This window comes from Apostichopus japonicus, chromosome 3 (assembly GCF_037975245.1).
Source record: "Apostichopus japonicus isolate 1M-3 chromosome 3, ASM3797524v1, whole genome shotgun sequence".
NCBI classification, from domain to species: Eukaryota; Metazoa; Echinodermata; class Holothuroidea; order Aspidochirotida; family Stichopodidae; genus Apostichopus; species Apostichopus japonicus.
This window is the reverse complement of record NC_092563.1, coordinates 15,393,094-15,413,907: the sequence shown is the minus strand read 5'-3', so window position 1 is coordinate 15,413,907 and position 20,814 is coordinate 15,393,094. Positions and strand designations below refer to the sequence as shown.

General features: G+C 37.9%; 1 long non-coding RNA gene across 2 annotated transcripts in view; it reads right to left on the bottom strand.

Moving 5' to 3' along the window:
* Positions 1 to 2,355: 2,355 nt before the first annotated feature.
* Positions 2,356 to 20,814, bottom strand: part of LOC139964645 (uncharacterized) — a 35,887-nt gene continuing 17,428 nt past the window's right edge. The window contains exons 3-4 of one of the 2 annotated variants that reach the window (XR_011792048.1): positions 11,846 to 12,004; positions 2,356 to 5,047 (exon numbers count right to left, since the gene is read on the bottom strand). This is a non-coding gene — a long non-coding RNA (uncharacterized lncRNA). The remainder of the gene's footprint in view (positions 5,048 to 11,845; positions 12,005 to 20,814) is intronic. The other variant, XR_011792049.1, reaches the window with a different exon arrangement.

Below are 20,814 nucleotides of genomic sequence, written 5' to 3'. Positions count from 1 at the left end.
CCGAACACTATACACATAGGCGTAGGAGGCGCGGCGGCAGTGTCGGAGCTAGGGGTATTGGTCAGGAGTGGCGAGAATGGTCTGAAGGGGCGCTTTCGACACTATCTAAGCGGAGCGCCACCACTGGTTGGCGCGTAGCGTACAGAAAATTTTTGAGTAAAGATACTCCCTAGATCGCAGGAAATGACCCTTTCCGGGCCTGGCTAATTTGCAGATAAACGAAGAATAAGGTGTCATCGCCAAATGACACCAACAAAATGTGAGAAATGTCAATAAGTAGATGAGAGCGCAATAAAAAAGTCAGTAATCTAGAATAATTAAAAAGTGATAAAGAACTGAAAAAGGCGCCAGCAGTCCATTTGAGTCCGTCAGGGGGGGGGGGGGCATCCGCCCCCCTGACCATATGGACGCTCCGCCACTGCGCGGCGGGGGTGCAGGCCCTAATTCGCCATTACTAATGTAAAAGAGAATTTTGACATAATTGGACCTCCATGCTTTTTATACATCTACATGAGACATGTCGTTGTTTACATTAGCATCCCGCGGTATACTGCGCAATTTGAACGGACCGTACGGTACATGATGGCATGCGATGTAATAACCGATGCTTGCTTATATGATATTGACATGAACACGTTGAACGCGCGCTTCGCGCGCGAAAATTTTTGGTTATTGTTTCAGGCAAGTCGGACAGTTTTGAGGCTTTTCATCCTGGAGCGCCATTTTCATGCTCACTGATATGATGTGATATCTGCTGTTTGTGTTACAAATTCGAACAGGCGCCTAGCGAGGAATTTGCCAAGGGAGGGGCGAAGCCTGTAGGCAAATTATCTAAGCGTAGCGCCACCATAGGTTGGCGCGAAGCGTACAAGAAAATTTTGGCCGAAAATGCCTCCCAGATCGCTGGAAATGGCACTACCCAGGACCATTTGTTAGCGCGAAGCGTACAAGCAAATTTTGGCCGAAAATGTCTCCCAGATCGCTGGAAATGACACTTCCCAGGCCTTGTAAGTTGCCTCTAAGCACTTTCTATTTTGAAATTACTTAGCGATATCATTTAAAAAATGCTGAATGGGGGGGGGGGCGGTCGCCCCCATCCCAAAATGCGTCATGTTCCCCGACGACACGGTCGAGTTCGTGACCAGCCACAGTTGGTTTCATAGCACAATTCTACACACGCGTTATGATAGACCATATATAGTATATATAAAGATCATTAGTGAGAGAGGAAAATGAAAACGTCAAAAAATGGAGTTGTCGGTGTAAGGGGTAAGGTGAGTCACACTTTTACGAAATCATTGATCCGTCACTGGCTACCCTTCAGCGCTGTTATGATGTCACTGTTCCTCTTTCTCTTCCCGGTGTCTTCGCGTTTTGCTTTTACTCCCTCTTTTCTCCTTTTTCTCTCTTTCTTCTTTTTCTTTTCCCTTCCTTCCTCTCCTCCTCCTCTTTTTTCCCCTCCTTTTTCCTTTTTTCTTCTCTTCTCTTTTTCTTACCCGGGGGGCGCGCGCCCCCAACGCCCCCCCCCCCTGGATACGCACCTGATCATCCTGTACACCCTGTGGTCAATGTCCATGGACTCTGGGGTACATGAATACATTACTATTACTAGTGTTCCATTTATTATGTGTGCTCACAATTCTAGTTGCCACGGGTAGAATGCTTACCTTGCCAAAAAGGCCCTAGCAACATTGCTATGAACCTGGTAGTACCAAGACCAACCATCTGAAGAAGAGGAGGCAGATTGAGGCAAAACTAACTCTTTAGACTGTTGGTCAAAGCATGGCCACTAATCATCAACAGCCATGAGCTTCCACGAGGGGAGGGGTTGGGAGAGAGGCACATGAAGTAGCCTAAAACGAAGCAAGAAATACCTCAAAATGCTACCGTCTAGGGCTTTCGCTCCTGGGCCCCTATTGAGGCTTGCATACATTCCAGTGAAAATGAATTTCTCTCTGCAATGTATTTCTGTGCTATCAGAGAACATTAATTATCTGAATAGTTAAAATGTCTCGGCTGAAGTCCCAGGACCCCCACCAGGGTTGAGAATACATTCCAGAGAAATTTACTTAACTCTCTCCGACATGTAAACTCGTTACAAGAGGAAAGGATGTCTCAGGAATATTGCAGCTTCCTGGACAATGCTGTAGGGCTTGGAAGTATATATATTCCACAAACTAACAGAAATATAATTAATCCTTTTTCTGACATGTATTGATTTCATTCAGAATCGTTATCAGGCGCCAAAAAACACACATTATATATATATATATATAAATGAAAATCGTAATGAGTTGGAAAATCAAGAACAGTGAAAAAACTTTCAGCCTCCACCGGGATATATATATATTTATATATATAAATATATACACACAAACACACAATTTCTCCTTTTCATTATTACCACCTAGACCTAGCTGCACCATTTGTTTTGGTGGTAGGGGTGGGAGTGGGGGTTTGGGTGAGGTGAAGCAAGATGAAGCGCCTTATAGTGTTCATATACAATATTGCACTATTGACCCTTGACAGAACCTGTTTTGACATACAAAACAAGGTTCTGAAAGTTTACCATACTGTTGAGAAACCACAAAATATAAAATATATATATATTTATATTCAAAATATGAAAACTTATACTGGCTGATTCAAAATCCATAATCTGTTTACAGATATCCTGTATCAGGATAGTCCAATCAAAATTCTCTCTCAAAGTTGAAATCATTAAAAAAAGAGTTTTTGGGGAATTGTGTTAAGCTGCTTCAAGTTGGGTGAGTAACCTTGTATCACAGGTGCATGAGGTATACAATGGTCTAGCATATAAATCTCAGTAATTGTACCCTATGTAAATTACTATGATCTTTCTATACCAATTGTTAAGAAGACCATTCCATGGGAGGACTTAAAGTTATTCAGTTCTAGAATCTCCATGTTTTCTATATAATAGCAAAAATTTGAAGCAATATATTGATAACACATATAAAAACATGTATACCTGTTGCCATTGTTGAATGTAGGTTAACAATTTTTTTTTGGAATTGAAAGAAATTTGAATCATGTAACATCGATGGCCTATTTTGGAAGATTAAACATTGATGTGGACTAGAAATGTTTGAAAGCAAAAAACTCCTTAATTTCAGTTTTTCTTTCATATAAGCTTTCTTGATATCAACAGGTTTGACAAAGTTATTTGGATGGGTTTTTATATGATCTAAAATACGCACGGTCGACTCTTATTTCTAGCCAAGGAGGTGAGGTTTCTGTATCAATAACAAGTGATATGATTTGATTTGAAAGCGTTCTTACTCATAAGATATATTTAAGCTCTTTGATTCACGTTCCTGTGGAAAAGGCCTCCTCAGCAAATAATAAAAGGATAAAGTGAACCTCGTTAAACAGAAACAACTGGAATGTTGAAATGAAAATAAAAAGTCATCCATTTATAATGCAGCACTCATAATGATTGATGGTACAGGCTGTTTATCATTCATTTTTTTCTTCTATAGGATTTAACTCACCCCAAAAAGATTTGATTTCATTATAAGGAAATAAATAGCAAAATACCCAATTGAAACAACAATAAAAAAGTTATCCTTGTACAAGGTGGCTCCAACTCCATATAAATTTGGAAAAAAATAAATATTATCATACAATGGATCTAAGGGGCGTAACTTTCATCAAGATTTCTGAGAAGTTGGGCAATTCTCCCAGTTAAAGGCACTGAAGACTGGCCCCATACAGCGTGCCGCCATCTTTAAAAAGTTAACTTTCCGTTGCTTGCAAGTGAAGTTTTTCTCTTGTCGCTACAAAATGTAGACAGTACAGTAATGAAAAGTGATACCTTGCTATCTTTAGATGGAACTGAGATGTCCATCGCTGTATCGTTTGTACACTGTGCTGTGGGTATTGACCGCAGCTGTATGTACTGACTGTACACTAGTGTCTAATTATCGACGGTAGCAAGCTGTGTGAGTATTTTCTGGGATCGATGGTGGTGTCTAACACTTCTGTTACACCTCATTCGAAACTAGGTCAGATTACCGTCATTAGACGTTTCATCTTGCGCGAGTCTCCTCACCCTTTAAGCTACAACCTTTCACAAAGAAAAGTTTAAGAATTTAAAACTTATTCTAGAATGCTGAGATTATCACACTCTTTTGGTCTTGTCTTGGTAACCCTTTATTTATGGGATGGTTGACTAGATGGCAAAAACAGTGCCACCCTACCCACATCTTTCGATATCAGAGAATGATCATATTGCACTCCTTTTCTTTTCAGAAGAAAGAAAAAACTATTAACTGAGATGCAATCCCAACTACCAATGACCAAGTCGGAAGGGAAAGATTTTTTTTATTTATTTTTTTATATTTATTTTTCTTCCAGTATCAGGATATACAAATCTATTCATTACAGCCACCCTTTGTGTTATGTTGGCAAAGTATATTTATTAAATGTGATTCGATCCTTAATATTTCTTTGACACCGACACACTACTAGCATTAATCCACACATGTAGCAACCAAATTTTCTATAATTTCAATATTAATGACTTTTGCTCTTTATAATTCAAATGACCAATTTGATAAATACTATTGACCTACAGTGTTATGAAATTTAAAGTGAGGGATTGCATTGATGTACTTTAAGCTAGAGCTAGAGAAGAAAAGAAAAAAATGTGCAGTTTCCTTGGCTGCTTCATCAGATTAAAGATAACGACAGGAAGGAAGATTCCATAGACCAGTTCATTTTCCCTCTTCCTTTGTCAGGAGGAGAAGGAGGCAAGATATACATCAAACTAATGGTCAAAATATTTACATGAAGTATCTTAGAAGTAAACTCTCTGGTCCCTTATTGGCCTGTCATCACCTCTTAGAGGAGGAACTTCAGATGGAGAGGAAGTGCTGTGTTTATCACCTGAACTTCTACACAGACTTTACACTTGACTTCTTTCCGAAAAAGAATAAAAATAAATAAAAATCCTGGCCTGAAATGACCTCTGGATTAACCTCTTAGCCTGAGGGTTGAACAGCCATCAGGAACCTGGGAGCAACTGTAACAAAAAGTGAAATAAGTGATGATGAGGGGTCAATTACATGGCCAGAATGCACAAACCACAAACTGCTGCCGCAGAGAACCTGCCCAGATCATGAAGCAGAGGATCATGGAGGGAATACATCAGTCATTCCGACAAACTTGCACACTATATACACAGTTAAAATATGCATGTATACCTATGTATCAACTAACAATGAGTTGAAGTCAATCACATCTCCAGAAACCGCACTGCTGGGCAAAGACCTGGCAAAGACCTGCCCGAGATGACGCTGGGAATCAGAAAGAATACTGCGGGAGTCCCTTCCAAAGACTTACGATATATCAACAAACAATAGATAAGCTCAAAAACCACATCCATAAACCACAAACTGTATTAAAGGGATAATCCCATGGATGAAGTTCATGAATTGTTTAAAAAGAACTTGCAGCAATCTTATGAGCAGTTTGTACCATGGTGATAAAAAGTATGATTTTTGTGGAGGAAATTTAATGATTGCACCTGGCAACAGCTAGAATTATTGATGTCATCGGGGTCCATCCGTTGAGCTGAAAAATATCCTTATTTTTCATTTACATATACAAAATCATATATTATGCCACTGATTTAAGGTAGGCTTAGTATTCCTGTTACAATCAGTTTTCCATAGTGATGAAATTCTAAATGAAAGAGAACATTGAAAACATAAGCAAAAACATTCCACTTGTATCACATTTAAGTGACAAATGGACAACATTATTATAATATAGAATAGTAATATTGTTTAAAAACATCAACCATGAATACATCACAGAACACAGACAATTATCCACCTTGGCAAAGTAATGAAAGGCAGTTTATCTGTTAAAATGGGTTAAAATTCAACTGACCATTACTACAGTTCTGAGCAACACATGATTCATACCCATGAAGGGGGGGGAGGGATATTTTCTCCTTCGAATAGATTGTGTCACATCCTCTACCAATGGAGGAGTATCCCTTTAAAGTCCTGATAAAGATGGGAAATGGCCTGCTATACAGCTGCAAGTTCAAAGTATAGGGATGTGTATTCAAGGAAATATTATTTTCCCATTTTCACTCCTCTTCCTTAGTTCTTCCCCCTTGCCTTCTCCACCCTCCCTTCCTCACCCTTTCCCTCCCCTCCCCAACCCCGAACAATGCACTGTAGATATCAGCACTGAACATATCCATGGGTTTTTTTGGTATGTGAGATACTTTTCAATGACTCCTGTTTCATTTGTAAAAAAGGTGACTACAAACAAGATTAACTTGTGAATGAAAAGAGAAAATAAAAAGCAACAGGGGGGGGGGAAGGGGAATACCTCAACCTAACACTACATAACATGAGATACCCACTAGAGTCCAATGATATCGCGTCCTTGAAACAGCTTGCTTTGCCAGCAACAATAAAAAGTTTCTAGCCAGCTTAGGAAACTGACATTATACAAGGTCAAGATAGAGATATATATGTATGTATTTCATGGGTAGAGGATTAACAAGAGCATCAATGATGCAGTATCTCAATCCTGGAAGTTTTAATTTTGATTCCTAATTTCAAATCTTTGCTCTGTCTCTACAATTATCAATATCAATCATGGTACAACAAATATATATATAACTTGCATTTTTGCTACTTTGCCACGAATAGTCTCTGCAGGTTACACTTTATCCTGCTAGTCTTGCCTTTAGCGCTCATTGCCTGTTAGTCGAAAGAACGACGTTGCAAGGTTTAGTAATGTCATAGAATATTTAAGAACTTGTTTTTTATGTGGTATCCTTCATCTTAGGTCAGTCTCTGTTGGACTTTTTGGTCATATAGTTTGACGTCAATGACAACAGCCAAATTAGAAGAGGTGAACAACTCGACCATATTCTTGATGCCTGCCTTGAGAGCTAGGCCTATTGACCTATACAGTACTGTATGTTACTGTAGACTGGTGACTACCATCAAAACTGTGTCCACTTCTAGATATCAAAACAACCCACGTTTTTCCATCTCAATTTTTCGGACATGAAGATTTCATGGATTTATGACTTGGAAAAAAAAATGTAAAAGAAGATTACAAGTTTTTATATGCAAGTGATGGGTGGCCTCCTCTTCCCCTAATAGCCACCTCAGTTCCTCTCCATTTTGTTATTTTATTTTAATTCTTTGTACATTTGATGTCAAACATTACAGGTTCAAAAGAAAGCTAAACATACTTCTTATAACCTTATACATCTTATATCCTTATAAATAAAACATAACCTTATACAATTTTTATAGTCTTTTCAAAGTTGTGATGCTATGGCCGGCTCCTCTTTTATACGTACCCATCAAACAAACTTACCCTGGTCCTTCCTAGGAAAAGCTGTCTGAACACCAGTACAATGCTAATGTGGCTATCACTGAAAGCCTAATAGGCCTAGGCCTATATATATATATATATATATATATATATATATATATATATATATATATATATATATATATTTAAATGCACTAGGCCTACAGTAAGTAGCCTTCAGAAATACAAGAATGCGTATACGTAATTATACAAAATACATGAAGGGCAATCAAACAAACTTATCATGGCCCTTGCTCTGAAAAGCTACCTGAACACCAGTACTATCCTTAAATGGATGTTACAAAAACGAAGGCCTAATATAAATTAAATGCACTACGTAGAATTCACTGGTAGGGTTGGGCGATATATCGAAAATTATTATTATCGCGATAATTTTTTTTGAAGACGATATTTTTTGAGGATTGAACAAATGACGATAATTTCTTGTGAAAGAAATTTGAAATAAATGTAGAAAAAAAATTCTCCGTTTTATGTGTAAATGTTATTCTAGCATTCCATGGTTAAGAAAGTTGAAAAGAAATAAAGTTTATCAACTTCATTTACTGACTTTTGAACTTCGTAAAAAACCCGTCCTTTACAACATTGACTGTATAGAGAACAAAACTCTGAAAATCAGTAGAGAAATTACCAATTGTGTACGAAAAGTAAGTTGGTACACCTTTCTAATTTTACGAAACTCGAGCAAAATACTTTCGAAAAATTCACGCGAAACTGGCATATCGTGCTAAATGCAACAAGTGTCATGTAAACAAGGCTCTAGTATACCCATTTATGAATAAACCAGAAGACCACATCTGGTGTAAAGCGGGGGGAGAAGAAAGTATTCTCTAGAATTTCCAAAAAAAAATAATAATATCCTACCATAGTTAAGTGTATAGTAAATAGCCTAGCCACTTCGTCGGTTACGGATCTCACGTAACAACAAAAACACAACTAATTGTATTTTGCGAAGTTGACGATTTCTACAAGGACATGGAAACAATATTTAGCATTAAGTTAATCACGCCTGGTGGCCTAAAATATGGAATTACAAGGTTTACTTTCATAAAGATGGCCATACTGTAGCTATTGAGGCCTTGATATCGTGCTATGTCTGTATGGTATAGACTGTGCCTCGTGTATCATGGGGAAAATATTGTTTTGTTCATGCGGAGGAGTCGGTTGACTTGAGGTGTGTTTTACTTACCTTAATGTTACGGGGATATTACCTACTTTCCTTGAACGTCTAAGATAATATTTCGCATAACTTTAACCCTTTACTGACAGACCTAATTAACTCTAGAGTGGAGCCAAAATAGTTTACTCCATGAAAAGTTTTTTGGAACCGTGCCAAAAATGTTAACAAACAGGTGTTAGACAGGGGGGTTGTTTTGCAAAGTACTGTACCTGGGAAAATTCGAAGCACATGTAGCCTATCGTGATAAGTACGGTTAAACACTGCAGTTGTAAACTGATTGTTAGGCAGTCTAGAAACGGGCTTTGTCGAACGTAGTTTGTTTCATAATAACGACAGTTTTGTAAGTTAAACTTTATAAAGATTGTAAGACAGAATAATTCTCTTTTCATTTTATCACATAATATAGCTACTCTAACTTGTCATTTTAAAACTTTCATCAGTTTCGTGACAATTTAAATTCATAAAGTTAGTCAGTATTTTGAATCCTCAATTGCGAATTTTTTTATCGCCAGACACGCTTAAATACTTAACTTTTCCGGGGGCCTTCGCCCCTGGACCCCCACAAGGGGTTCCACCCCTTGACCCCAACGGGGCTCTAAGGCGGGCCCCTGAACCCCACGCCATTATGCTCGGTGTGTTTGCTGCGCGAAAACACCGGTGGGAAATCGGCAGTTGTTTTTAGTGTGTTCGTGAACACACTAAAAACAACAAGAAAAAATTATCGTAATTATCGAAATATCGCGATAATTTTTGAACAATTTATCGTGACATTAAAAAGCAAATATCGCCCAACCCTAGAATTCAGCAGTACAGAATGTAATTAGCATGCAATACACTAACACCTCGCGTACCTAACTACAGAACAGAAAATTGTTCGCGAGGGTAGCCATTTTCGTATATCTAACATGTAGCTGTTATGAGTCATAGCCAATCTGCTACAAAACAGACTTGGGGGCGGGGCTTAATCATCAAAAACGGACCTTTTTACTAAAAGTAGGGGCGGCAGCTCAGTGTTGTTTTAAGAAAGAAAAATCATTTAAACATCAAATAAAGCAAATAAAAGCCATTAAATGTCATATGCAGCTAGTAAAATTCTTATTAATACCTACCTGTAAACAACAAATGAAAGTTTTAAATTTTAATAAAATATATAATACATAGGACCCTATCTTAGACGATACCACTGTTGAAAGACAGTTCTATTCTATTCTCTTTCATAAAACATAAGTTTTGGAGCGTGTGCAAAACAGGTCTGACAAAGTGTGTTTTCAGTCCAAATTGGCCCGATTTGGACATAAATCGGTGAAAAAGTCACAGAATGAGATACAATTCTGCAATAAAAAATAGTAACTTTTGTTGGTCTATATGATATATTCTTGCTCTGGAAATTCCAGAGAAAAAGAACTTTGTTTGAAGACGCTGAAAAATTTTTAAGAGAAGAGAAAGTCCCACTTACTGTTACAATATCTCTATACATGTAATGTATTGAGATAAAAATGATAGCCTGATCCCACAAGTTACTTAATTTGAAAGAAGTGGTCCCCTGATGCTGGAATTGTCAGAAAACAGTAAAAATGTTTTCTCTCTGCTAACTCATCCTCCATCAACTCGGGTGTAGCAAATATTTGCGGTTTTCAAGGTATCGGTATTCATTAAACCTATACCACATCAAAATGCCAGAGATTATATTGTCATTTAATAACTGTCAAGTTTATACAGATGCCAACTTGGCCACATTGGCTTGGTTTGACTTGTGATATTTTTTTTTTCGCTTCATGGTGGGGGGGGGGAGGTTGTGCAGGGTGCAATGGACTAATTTTGGCCAACTTTTGCTACTCAACTGGTCACATGGGGGGTAAAAGTTGTTTGATAAGTGAATCAATTTATTAGAGGAGGAAAAATGACTTTATAGAGGAGTAAGGGACAGCCAGATTCACTTTAATGCTAGTGTGGTCCTGGTCAATAAATTTGATGTGGTAGATACCACCTGATATGTTAATCATAACCCACATAAAACATTCAGTTGTGTATCTGACAAGACAAAATAAACATAGCTGACAGGTCTAAACATGTATAGTGAAGGGAGAGAGGTTCTAAGGTTAAAACATTTGTTGTTACTGTCAACAAGTCAATGTAAGTTAGCTGATTTCGTTGGTGAGCTATATCATTCAAATTCAATTATAGTGATAAGACACATTGAAATTCAGTTACGCAGTTATGACCTACCATGGGGATAATCTTAAAGGAGGGAGACGGGGGAGGGGGGAGGGGAATGATTGGGGGTAGAGAAAAAAACTTCTAATTTAGACAATATATACAGCAGTAAATCACTACACACCTTTCTGACCATTTTGATCTTGACAACCTTGACCAATATCATGTTTTAATGTGCTCTCAAACCATGGGCCCAGGTTTGATATAGCAATTTGCCAAATTTGACCTAATCATCAAAATTTGCTATTTTCACACACTGTAAAGGCACACATACAGTTACTTGACTGTGATATGCATGAATCAATTTTTTTTTTGTATACAATTTCAAAATTAGCTTGTTCTGTATACAAATGGTAATAATGGTACTAATATGATAATGTAACTTAACTGAGATGAAAGCAAAGTATTTTAAGCATTTTTTTGAAAAAATTGGCCCAACTGACTGGAAAATCAAGGTCTGCTGCTAGCCACCAGTTCTTGATTTGGTTTTGAGGGGCACTAAAGGGGGCCGATTCTGGAAGAGTTGAGCCCGCTCTACTTCTAGCCAGTGTACTCTTGATTTAGGGAGCACTGAAATTGGTGGAACGTGCAGTTTGGCCTCACTCAACTGAATCTCTTGTCGATGAGTTGTAACTCTCCTCTTTAGGAGAGATAACCTTCCTCACCTGCCTCTTAGTACCCTACCATCAGTTGAAAACTTCATCCAGATAATCACATAGCAACAGGGGCGAAAAAAAGAGAGTGAACGATAAAAACAAATTAAATAGGGGATTACTACTGAATGATATGTTTTAGAGGTACATGTTTTAAAGAGGTTCCAATTTCCTTCCCCCTCACAACCACCATCCTTTTCACGGTGGGCTAGGACAGTGTTGATTAACGAGAACACGAGTCGACTTCCTCTCTTAACCAATGCTTAGTCTGAACCGATGAATGGATCCTTTTCAGTCGTTATCAATATCTCGATCGTTTCATATCTGGAAAAAAAACCTCTGAGATTTAGTAGTTTTTTGTTGCTCTAATTGACAGACAAACGTTTTCTCCTACGGCACTTACGGTTGGTTGCTTGTGATGTCATCTACAGGCCTTACCATCGGTCGCAACACAGTTTTGGTTTGAAGAGAAGGTTACAAACAGGTTGAAAGAGTGTTGAAAAGCACTGCACAGTCCATTAATGTTTTTGTTTTGGTCTGTTTATGTTATGGGTGCATCTCACTTTGATAGGAGAGAGAAAAAAAAATATCTATCTGTTTATTATTTACTGTCTGACTGAAACACTGCAAGCAGCCATCATATACCCATAGACAAGAATTTTACACGGTCATACTACCAATTTTTTTTCTTTTTAATAATTAAGACTCCAACAAAAGAGAGATAGAATAGTTTGCACATATTCTCCAATATATTGAATAGTGTAGTGATCTCAAGTGACGAGGAGATAGAAATGTGTTGGAAAAATGAAACCCCCCCCCAAAAAAAACAAAAAAAAATCACAGAAACTAGGACAAGTGTGGAGACTAGAATTTAAACAGGAGAACTCATTTCTTCGAGAGAAAAATGAAATGACAAAGCTAAACTTCATTAATATTTGGGACCTGATCAAACTTTGTTGCTGAGCTAGTGCCCTCCCCCCCCACACTTTATGCCAGTTATGCATGCTCTTCACTTCTGATCTTAATTCAAAACAAAAAACATGGTTTAACTTCTACTAAATAATAACAGAGCTGCATCTCTGGCAAGGGTTCCCTGCAAATGTCAAAAAAGCTTAAATTCTTTGATACCTTTCAAGCTTACAAATCATCACTAATCAGCCTACCTTACCACAAATTTGTGTGTGGGGGTGCATGTGCATGAGAGGGAGTATGCGTGTGTGTATTTGCCTATAAATGCCCCTTTCTCTTGTATGTATGTATGAATTTTAGATCCTCCTGCAAGCAGGAACTCGCAAAGAAGCCTTATTGGCTTATCAAAGCCGCAAGCTGACAGAAGTCACTCTCTTAGATTCATATTAAACATCCATGATCATGAATTGTCAATTTTCAACAACTCTGTAACTGGACGACATACATTGATCTGAGAGTGACTCGTACCGGGCACCCTATGATTGGAAGGCACCGGCGTTAACCACTGAGCTAATGCTCAACACTCTTTGTTTATATATTTATATGTATTCTTACTTTTCGAAGGTCACTAGCATTGTCAAACATATATGCTTTTCAAGTCTCCTTCATATGTAAAAATCTTTTTGTTCCACACTTATATGATAATTATTTTCTGTACAATTTGCATATGAATAAAAAATAAAATTTTGAACATGAACTTTTGCACACATTGCTAATTTTCTCATGCCATTTATTAAGCAGAAGGCCAAAGCCAAAAAATCCCAGGGTGACACTTCAAAAATATTGGTATTTAACCATATAGCCATGATTGAGAAGGTTATCAATACAAGGTGACTGAATTGGCTAACCATTCCCATAAATTATGATATGTTTTATCAACTGATGCCAGGAACAAATCACAATATTCCCCAGGTAGTAATCTCTCCATTTTACTGGTCTTACTGTCCAGGAGGTTGAAAAACTACTAAACAACGCATTCATTAACAGCTTCATAATCTTATCTTAGTTTACATTGAGAGGTATTTAAAAATTGACTATATTGATGAATGGTGGTCAACCAAGAAGGTTGGTATTGTGGGGGGGGGGGGGGGTGGGGGTGTAAATCTTCCTTATTATATAAACTTTACATGAACCAACAACTATCTCTATATCCTCTCTCATAGCTTCACTCCAGATCCCATCAGTAAATGGGAAAGGAAACTTTTTTTTCTTCCAAACTTGACTATTTTAAAGGCATTGAAGACTTGCCCCAAACAGCGTGCCGCCATCTTGAAAAGTTAACTTTCCGTTGCTTGCAATTGAAGTTTTTCTCGTCACTACAAAATGCAGACAGTACAGTAATGAAACGTGATACCTTGTTAACTTTAGCTGGACCTGAGATGTCCATCGCTGTATCGTTTGTACACTGTGCTGTGGTCAGATTACCGGCATTAGACGTTTCTTTTTGCACGAGTCTTCACACCCTTCAAAGCATTCTACACAACCCCTACAACAATTATATCAAACAATTTCAGAAACTTTGCGATACTGTAAAGAAAAAGTGCTTAGAAAAGAAGGAATGCGATGTCTTTCTTTTTTTTAGTCAACGCCGCCGTTGTTTCACACTCATGTCGAAGCATCTTGCTTGTTTTTAACACTTCTTCAATATATTTTTAAAATCCTTTTATTTGTATTTAGTCTTTATTCCCAGCAGGAAATGTCTCCCACTAAGATATTTATTTTTACTGATAAGCAGCATATCAGGTTCAACTTATAAGCTTCCTGTCTAAAGGAATGCTGCTGAAAAAAATACAACTTTGTTACTTTTTCCAAAATTTAAGTCTTAAGCTCTACAAGGTATCTCATGTATAAAAAGAAAAAGGAAAGGAATATAATTTTTGCATTCATTGTTTATAATGCTGCTTTGTTTTTGCATAGGTAGTTGGTACAATCTGATGATATCATAGAGCTGATTCAGGTCAAAGAAATGATAAATTACCGGTGTAGATAAATATTCATTTACATTAATCAACAAAGGTTGGGAGGGGGGGGGGGGAATGTGGTCAAGTGATTAAAGGGAGTGAAGACTCGCGACAAAGAAAAGTCTCATGCCGGTAACCTGACCTAGTTTCGAATGAGGTGTAACAGAAGTATTAGACACCACCATCGCTCCCAGAAAATACACACACAGCTTGCTACCGTCAGTAATTAGACACTAGTGTACAGTCAAAACATGCAGCTACAGTCATTACCCACAACACAGTGTACATAGCAGCGATGGACATCTCAGGTCTAGATAAAAAGATCAAGGAAAGAACAAGGAAAGAACAAGGTATCACGTTTCATTATTGTCTGTATTTTGTAGCGACAAGAAAAAAACTTCACTTGCAAGCAACGGAAAGTTAACTTTTTGAGAGGGTGGCACATGGTTTGGGGCGAGTCTTCAATGCCTTTAAGACAGTGGACTTGGGATCTAAGGATTGCAGGTTTGAGTCCTGGCCAGATCATTGCGCTAGATGTCCTTGGGCAAGGTACTTAATCTCCAATAGTTGGCCTTGAACAAGACTGTAAATCTAAATAATAAATAGCAAGCGAACAGACATAAAGAACATTTTGTTTCCCATAAATATTTTACACTTACATTTTTTGTGTTTTTTTTTAAATTTTGTATGTTTATGCCTAATTTCATCGTAGCACCAGATTGTGGCAAATTCTGTGCAAACTCCAGCTGCTAAGTAGCATTGCTCACAAAAACGCTAGGATTACAAGTGGTCACTTTTAATCTCCATTCATTTATTTGATGTTATTTATTTATAATTGGCTACTTATTGAAACTGTTTAGGGTATATTTGCACAAAAAAAAAAAGGAAAAAAAATGGTGACCAATTCAGTTGATATTTTTAAATATTTTTACACATTAACATCAATATACTCCAAGGACAATCTGTGTGTCTGTTTACTCTTTAAACGACTATGTCTGCGGCTTTGGTCTTTAAAAATCATAACAACAACAAAAACAGTTCTATCTGTTTCATATTACAAAAACAATAACAACAGAGGATTAGCTTAATCTCTTGACCTTTGGAAAATTTTAATTGTTACCGTGTGTATTTGTTGTTTGAATTTCTTTTCTTTTCCTCCCTTTTCCGAAAAGTAAATTTACAAAGTATTTATTTGTAAGACAGAGGAATGAACTTCCAATTTAAGGGTTTTAATCTTTTCCACTTAGCAGCCGTCAAAAGCAAGGCCAGGCACTCCTCCAGTTTTGTTAGTGGAGTACCCTACCTATTGTTTACCTTAATAGACCCCCCTTTCACCCAAACAAATTCCAACAATAGTATAATTGACTCCAATAACAAAAGGCATTTCACAAGCACCACTTGAAGGTAAAAACCATGTACACAGACGATAAAACGTTGGCCCGACTGAAGCCCGAAGCAAGCAGAGGTACATAGCAATTCCCAAAGTATTTGTTTTTTCCAGCAAGTGGCAAAATAACTGGGAGGGCTGAAGGTTCTCAAATTGAATAGCTTAGCAAGGTCAATATACTAAACAACAATTCATTTATAGGTGCTGCTCTGACCTTATATTTTTTTTTAGTTCCCAATATTTGGACAGTATTCTTCGTAGAACATTTTTTTCCGTTTTCCAGAACAAGGTCAGGTTAAACCAGGTTTCCTTTCCATTCTACCTCTGCGCCTTTTCCTATTTGAACTTCGCAAAACAAATTAGAATTTGCCCCACAAACACCTCATTTCATTAGATGCCAGCTACAACAATGGATCCACAAATCCCTTTAAACGACCGAGTTCTCCGTACATGATTTCGAATCAAAAAGTTTGAAGAAGTAAACATATATCATGCTAGTCAATCTTGTCAGAAACTTGTCACATTCAGTGTTCTCAATGTCAAGGTTACTACACTCTAAAGCCTGGAGACTTTGGATAGAAAACTTGAGACTTGATACATGTCATATTTCAAGAAAATAGACAAAATTTGAATGTTTCGTAGTAATGTTTCTACACTGAAGCTTTTCCAGTTTCAATATTCATGCTAAATTTGAAAAACTAAATTTGAAATGCTGAAAGGGTAAATTGAAGATGAAAGTGTCTAGCCTTTCAGTTCAAACCTAAATGTTATTGTTAATCCATTTGTTTTTTTCCATTTTAATCAACTCACGGAAAAACATTTTCCTTTAAGCTTCATATGAACAACGAAAAACATTGTTTGGTGTCTGGATTCAGTATCTGCCTACACCTAGCAGGATCATTCTGAGACAGTCGCTGCCCCATCCCCCTCTCTCAATATCTTACCCCCCCCTCCCCCCAATAAAAAAAAGCATAAGGAAGAAAATCTTCAGTGAGGGCAGGAACATTGAGAATGTTGTTTGGTGTCTGGATTCAGTATCTGCCTACATCTAGCAGGACCATTCCGAGACATATGGTGTCCCATCCCCCCTCCCTCAATATCTTATCCTCCTCCCCCCCCCAATAAAAAAAAGCATAAGGAAGAAAATCTTCAGTGAAGGCAGGAACATTGAGAATGTTGTTGTAGCAACTGGTCAGGCTCTAAGTGATGTTGCCAGGGACAAATCAACAACCATAACCTTACCAAAACATTAATTTGGAGTTAATTCCTCCCCCCCCACCCTTCATACCTTCCTCCATATTTATTTTTGCTGAAATGATCACTTCAGGATAGCTTGGCCTGCCAGGTCAATGCAATTTTACTCCTACTTAAACTGGTAAATGTTGGCAGTAATTCTGACCAGATTTGTCATCTTTCAACGGTCCCACCATTTCTGTTCTGCCTACCGATGCACCTAGGAGGAATTTCAGGTGGTAAGGAATATCTGCCGGTACATGGAGCACCTGTGGACCACCATGCACAAAAAGGAAAAGGCTGTCTTAGTGTCTAAGCCTCTCCCCCCCCCCCCCCCCATGGTGAACCCTGGAAAGAAATACATAAATAGCCATCTTTGATCAAAGACATTATCTGATAGAGTAACCGAACAAGTAATATGATCTTGTATATAATTGCAACAGTATTTCTCTCCCTCAACGCTCTCCTGTTGACACTTATCAAAAGGAGCTGGTTTCGTGCTGATTAATCTTGACTGGTGCAGTTGTGCTCGCGGGACAGGTCTTGCACCGCAGCCCGCTTCTATATCTTAAGAAGCTGCAGCTTTTAAAGCAGTGTGCATGTCGAGCTGATTTGGGATATAATTTTTCTTTACTGCTATTCAACAAATATACTCCCATTATGTTATGCAGTTCATGAGCTAGTCTAGTCAAGTTTTATTAAAATGAACCAAAGAAGAAAAACAAGGGATTTTGTGATTTGGATTTCAGACTAGTAGTCACTTGTGACTGTGTGATAAAATTTATATATTTTTTATTAATGCCATACAGTAGCAAGGGTTTTGCCTCCTGAAAATCATAGCTTAAAGTCTAAATGGAACAACGCTTGACCATCAAGGACATTGGTAGCAAAACCAGACCAAATAAAATAGGAATGTATTCTAATACCCTAACCCAGAGACACTGAGTACCAGGTATGGCCCTAGGGCCAATTATGTGACTGCCCCTCCTATTTTGCCCTCTTCATGTTTTCTCAAGTGAATTCTGAAAAAGTGAGAATACAATATTCTTTACCGGGCCATTTCAAATTCTCTCAGGCCCCTTAATTTGACCCAGAGTTGTAACACCCTCTGACCCCCCGGCCCAGACCCCCACACCCCGCTCTCATCCGGCCTGCCCAACCATCCAGCTTAACCATATTCCTAAACTCTGCTCTTAACATAGCTATGGGTACCACTCTCAAAGTTTGAATGGTTGGTTGCAAATGGCACTTTTAGGATATAAATTTATCTATATTTGATTTATAACTTTATCTCAGTTCTCCTCTCCCACTCTGGCTCTCACACTCGTCACATACTTTTTCCTTCCAACATGGTCAATTTGTTTCCTCCCCTGCCCCTTCCCAGTTCCCCTTCCACCTCTCCCTTCAAGTATTTGGATACTATTGCCAGGTAACTCCTGATCCCAGCAAACTTTATAATGCAGGGAGGATTCATGGCAAGGAAAGAATAAAAGTGTTAAAAGTATTTTCTGTTGGCAACAGAGGTATATGGGAAGGGGAAGGGGGGACAGGAGTAGGGGCAATACCAATTCACTTTAAGGCCCACATGAATAAAATTTTATCTCAATACCTGATCATACAACTCCTTTGATGCAGCACCAATAAAACAGACATAATTTGCAACTCGCAAACACTATACTTGGTTATGTTTTCCACTGTCAACAGAATTGTTGCCGCGGGCAAAATCAATTCTGTGCTCCTTGAACTAATTTGTAGGCACATTATTGTCAATTATGACTTTTAATGTAAGTACTATGTACAATGGGTCAGATCCAACTGAGTTTCACACCTCAAAAGCAACCACAGGAAAGGAAGGTGGTGCCACACAGTAGGTTAAAAACTGACGAGAAACTTTACAAAAGGAATGATCGGGAATAAATGCTATGCAAATTAGACTACGTAGGGAGAGATAAATTTAATCCACCTTGTAACAATTACTTCCTTTCAGAAAGAAATATTTGGTCAAAAAAAAAAAGAAGAAAAAAAAGGAAATTGAAAGGCTGTGTGAATGTGTGTGTACATGTTGATCTGTGCAGATCTGTCAAGGTGAAGTAGATTTGATAAATAGAGGGCAGCCGTTTGTTTTTTTCAGTATTTTTATGGTCCCACAGGACGAGAATGCAAAAAGGAAGAAAGGGATTTTGACCAACTCAAAACAGAGGACCAAACTACAAATTAACTGTGAAACAAAAGAATAATTTCATTCATATAATTTAACTTGTAAAAGACATAATAAATGGTCGTTATGTGTAACAGAAAAGATACAGCTTGAGGTGAATACATAGGCAACTGACAAGTAGTACTGGCATTGAACTCTGCTGCACCTCGCAAAACGTAAACACATTATAAGAAAAGCAATATAAACAGAAAGCAATGTGTCAAAATTGATGCCTTCCTTAGGACTAGCAGGGCAGCTCTGCCCTTTGCTACAGACATAAATGCCCCCTTATCTCTAACAATCTCTCACGCAATGAACTGACGTATTTGAGATAATCGTAAGTAACAAATGCATAGCTGCCTTCCTGGAATCCCCTTAATAAATGAACTTTCAGGAGAGCAAGGTTAATACACCATATAACTATGTAAAGATAATTTTACGCAAAGTTTAATTACAAACCATAAAATATAAACAGAAATGAAAAATTATCATAAATATGATAAAGAAAATCCATGTATACAGCTTCAAGCCAATATTATGGCACGTACAGCACTTTCTGCTAAGAAATGACAATGCTTGCTTCTCCAAAACATCTCACAAAGATGCGACTGTCATGTAAAGTATTAAAAAGAGCAGTGCAACAGTTTTTTTCCAAAGGAGAAAGTTGACCTAAATAACTATACAAAAAGAAAATAAACCCACAAAGCCATAGTCCTCTTATCATCTCTACTCTCAAGTACAACTCAAGATTAGTGCACCCCGACAAAGGGATTACCGCCATAGCCGAGGAGATTAAACCTCAAAAACGCTCGAGATTAAAACACACGATTACTACGACCGTCGATGAGATATCATCCCCGTTAATTGCAAAATGACACAATGTCTGTAAGCATGGAGGCTTTTCATATGACTCACTACCCACCCTCCCCCCCCCCACTTCCCTGCCTTATGATGTCATGAAGCAAATCCATACACTCTGTCTAACTCTTCAGATTGATTCTAAACTCTGCTCATAAATTTAATGAGTAAGCTTTCAAATATTGCTTATCTCATCCAAAACTTTGAGTTGTCAATCAAATATTAATACCTCCCACAAGTTTTGCCTTGATATCATTATTGTACATTACAGCTGGGCTTGCTTAGCTTTTTTTTTATCTTTTATCTGTGACTGATGGCATCAGTCTCTGATAATATCTGACAACTTCAAGTTTCTAACATCAAATGTACTTAAAAAAGTGAAAGCTATTATCTATCCAAGAAGCCCATCCTCACTGCAAAAAGGTCAAAGGTCAAAAGCTATAGGGCCATGTTACATTCAATACATATAAACTCAATACCATACTATTGTATGTTAAATCAACCCAGAATTGGCTCAGCTCTATTGGAGTGCACACTATAATTCTGTTTAAAGGGTGTGAAGACTCACGCACAAAGAAACGTCTCATGCTGGTAATCTGACCTAGTTTCCAATGAGGTGTAACAGAAGTGTTAGATACCACCATCAATCCCAGAAAATACACACACAGCTTGCTACCGTTGGTAATTAGACACTAGTGTACAGTCAATACATGCAGCTACGGTCAATACCCACAACACAGTGTACATAGCAGCGACGGACATCTCAG